The sequence below is a fragment of the Myotis davidii genome, unplaced genomic scaffold (assembly GCF_000327345.1).
Source record: "Myotis davidii unplaced genomic scaffold, ASM32734v1 scaffold1315, whole genome shotgun sequence".
In the NCBI taxonomy this organism is placed as follows: Eukaryota; Metazoa; Chordata; class Mammalia; order Chiroptera; family Vespertilionidae; genus Myotis; species Myotis davidii.
Genome location: NW_006286594.1, coordinates 177,778 through 181,610, shown reverse-complemented (window position 1 = coordinate 181,610; position 3,833 = coordinate 177,778). Strand labels below are relative to the sequence as shown.

Below are 3,833 nucleotides of genomic sequence, written 5' to 3'. Positions count from 1 at the left end.
TTATTGGCTGCCTCCTGCATGCCCCGCAGTGGGGACCGAGCCCACAGCCCAGGCAGGTGCCCTTGACCGGAATCAAACCTGGGATCCTTCAGTCTGCCGGCCGACGCTCTATCCACGGAGCCAAACCAGCTTCGGCATCTCCACATTTTTTATGCTTCCTTGGTTCAACCCCTAGTGGTCTTTGTGCGCAGTCTTGTTGTAATTAAGCCTTGATTGTTGTCGGCAATACCGGGGGTGATTTGATCTCCAGGCTAACTGGCTATGAGAGACAGCTATGTTTACAGTGGAAAAGCTTCTGTGCTGGATCTCTAGGGCGGTGCTAATCTAGCGTTTGCCTGAGGCTATCTGGCAAATGGTTCTGTGCAGGGCTTGGGCAAGGTGGGACCCAGGGGATCTACAGGGTGGGCGGAGGGAGCAGTTATGGCTGCTCTCAGTTCTGTCCCTAGGGGCTCTGCCTCACAGAGTCCCAGCAACCCCTGCAAACCTCAGAGAGGACCAGCCCGCTCCGCGCGCTCTCCGCACCTGAGTATTTCACTTCAGCACTGCGCCTCCTCTGAGTCTGGGTATGATATTCTCTTTCCTCCTTGTTGTAGAATTTCCACTCAGCCAGCCTTTCTGTGGTTCTGGATGATGTCCATTCCGTCTTTTAGGTGTATTTTTGAATTGGTTGTTTGAGGCAGCAATCTCCGGCGTTAACCTATGCTGCCATCTTGGTTTCTCTCCGCACATAATTCTTTATCACGATTGTTTGGTCTCATTTTGACTTCTCCTTCAAGGCACCATTCTGTATCACTGGCACATAACTGAGGCATAGGTGACTCTATTGAAGACTTTGCACCTTGTTCTTGAATTTCAAGGTATATTTGCGGAGAAAGTGTTAGCATATCTTCCTTCATTTCTGTGTCTTGCCTAATAGGGCTCTTTACATTGCTGCTATCAGTTTCCTTAGACATGGACTTTTGTTTGCTTTCTTGTACAACTTCAGACTGTGATGCTGACCCAAATTGAGATTTAGGTCATAAATACTTCTGAATATCTCCAGTATTTGTTTACTTATTTTTACTTTTCTTTTGCAACTTACTTGTGACTGGATCATATTTTCTGGAATTCATGGGAGAAGCCAAGACTTTTTCTCACAGAAGTCGTTAATATTAATGGTTAGCTTTCTTGCCAGTTCTTCATCACTTTTTAGCTGTTCTTCCATCTCTCTTCTCCTTTTTCTGCCTGTCTCTTTTCTTCTTCCTCCTCCTCTGCCAATAATTTCTGTATGTACTCTTCACTGGCATTGTTTTCTTCTTCGTCACTGGCCCATCACTCTGCCTCCACCTTGCTTATCTCCTCTTCAGATTCTCTTCTCAATTCTCCAGGTTTACTTAACAGGTGAACTGGCTGATAGTCATCAACGGTGTCTTCTAATTCTTGCCCAGAGGCTCCAAGCTTTCATTCCTTTGGATAGTGTTTCTGAATTATCTCCCACAGTTCCTTATTGATGAGAGAATTCCTTCGAGTATGATACCAGGTCCACGAAGAGACCCAATCATGACAGAAGGGACACCATAGGTTCGCCTTCTCCACAGTCGACTAGAAGCATGCATTACAGAGCGTGTGGATACAAGGCAGTGTTACCGGCTCTATGAAGATTTCCATGCAGATCCCGCATTGGCATCCTGACAAGGAAGGGATGGTATCTTGAGGTACAGCCATTTTAATATGCAGGTGAAGATGCAGCAGCCTCAGAGCCACCATTTCGGAAAGGACCCTGCTTCCGTGGGGACTTCTGGCTCTGCTGGAGCAGGACTTCCGTTTTAACATTGCTGTGGGGTCAGCGCACGAATCCCCGCATCCCAGCTTTCTAGCATCTGGGTTGCTCGGAGGCCACCTCTCCCCTCTCTAGAGGCAGCCAAATAGCTACATCCTTATGGTGGTCTGCTTGCCTCAATTTTATTTACTTTCTTTTCTGGTGATTCCTCCTTTTCTTTCATTTGGGGGTTGTTTCTTTGTCTCCCAATTTTCTGTTCCATTTGGTTGTTTTTATGTATTAAATGAAACTTCAATGACACCCAGATTTTTTGAGTTTGTCTTATATAGTAGATTTTTTGTGGGACCCAGTGCTGCAGTCTCTGAGTTCTTCTGGGGTGGTTATTCTAGGGATGCCCCATACTTGGAATATTTGGGTTCTCTTGGTTTAGTTGGGTCTTGAGTGTTATTGTCCTGTTCAGGGATGGATTCTCCTCTCAGAGTGTCTGGTTATGTGGCTTACTCCCTTTCACATTGATCAAACAGTACAAAATACAACTCAATAGAACATGACACAAAAGGAACAAAACACAAATATACTCATGACACTGATAACCCAATAAAAATGGCCACCAGAGAAAAGATAATAGGAGAGAAAAGAGAGAGCAAAAATGATATTGAGAAAAGGAAAAAATGTAAGAGAAAAAATTAAAAGGAAGAAAATAGGAAGATGGCGACCGGCAGGAAGGTAGGGAGGGAGAGAGTGTGAGAGCACGAGGGAGTGATAGAGAAGTGTGTGGATGTGTGTGCTGTGTGTGTATGAGCTAAGGACAGTTAGATTCTGCAGGTCTTCTAAGGGGCTGCTAACCTGGGCAGTCTTAGGTGGTGGAGCCCCGCTCCCAGCGCGGACACTCCTGGGCAGCCAGGGTGGGCACAGAGACCATGCAATCTTGAGAAACATAGCTGCTTGAGACTAGGATCCTGGTCTCATCACCACCCAGTCTGGTCTCAGACGAAAACCAGGACTCTGACAGAGACCTGTGACTACAGCTACAGACCCATGGACACCAAGAATCCAGACATCCCAGCGGTAGATCTCTGTGCATAACAGAGCCCATCCCCCTCCCTGCAGGCTCGCAGGCAGTGCCATAGTAACTGATAGACCCACCCCTTGCCCAGGACTCAGTGCTGCTACAGGAACCTTAGCCTGGAATCCTGCGAACACCAGGAACTTATCCCATGCAGCATGGGCTATAGGAACCTTAGCCTGGGAGCTAACGTGTGAACACCAGGAACTTGTCTCATGCAGCACGGGCTATAGGAACCTTAGCCTGGGAGCTAATGCGTAAACACTGGGAACCTGTTCCCCATAACACAGGCCCCCAATTCTCTGGGCAGAAGACAGCACCAAGCACCAGTTACTTGACTGTGTTTATCACCTGCGCCTGAAATTTCTGATTCCCTTCGCATTCACACTAAGAGCCAGTGACTCCAATTCTTGGTGCATGTGCACACAGGGACCCTGATTCCCAATGCGAGGCCGCGAGAAGCAACAGAGACACTGATACTGGATTCTTGGGGAACTTTGACTCCTGGCGCACGCTAGGGGGCTCTGATTTTTCAACACACTCCAGGGGGGTCTCGGTTTCAGCATAGTGCAGGAGGGGTCTCTGATTCTAAGTGTGCATGCGAGGCCACATTGAGCACTGGTAACACTGACTCTGAGCGAGCCTGGTTCCCACAAACCCATCACAACCACACATCTTAGTGTCAGAGCTTTTCAGTGACACTAAGGTGGTGTGAAGCTCCCACTGCACACCACCCAGGCCCATGTAACTTGACGTTTGACCCATCTGGAGATAGTCAGAATGGGGAGACAACACAACTGCCAGAGGAAAGAAAATGAGGAGTTGCCAAGAAAGGAAATTAGAAGAAACCAAGATGGCGGCATAGGTAAATACCAGAAGTTGCTACCTCCCACAACAAATTCAAAAATACAACTAAAAGACAAAACTGACATCATCCAGAACCACAGGAAGGCTGGCTGAGTGGAAATTCTACAACTAGAAGGAAAGAGAAAATCAACCTGAGACTCA

At 47.4% G+C, this 3,833-nt stretch overlaps 1 pseudogene; it reads right to left on the bottom strand.

Annotated features, from left to right (window-relative positions):
• The window catches only part of LOC102775409, a 4,240-nt pseudogene extending 2,536 nt beyond the window's left edge, over positions 1–1,704 (bottom strand).
• Between the last annotated feature and the right edge of the window lie 2,129 nt (positions 1,705–3,833).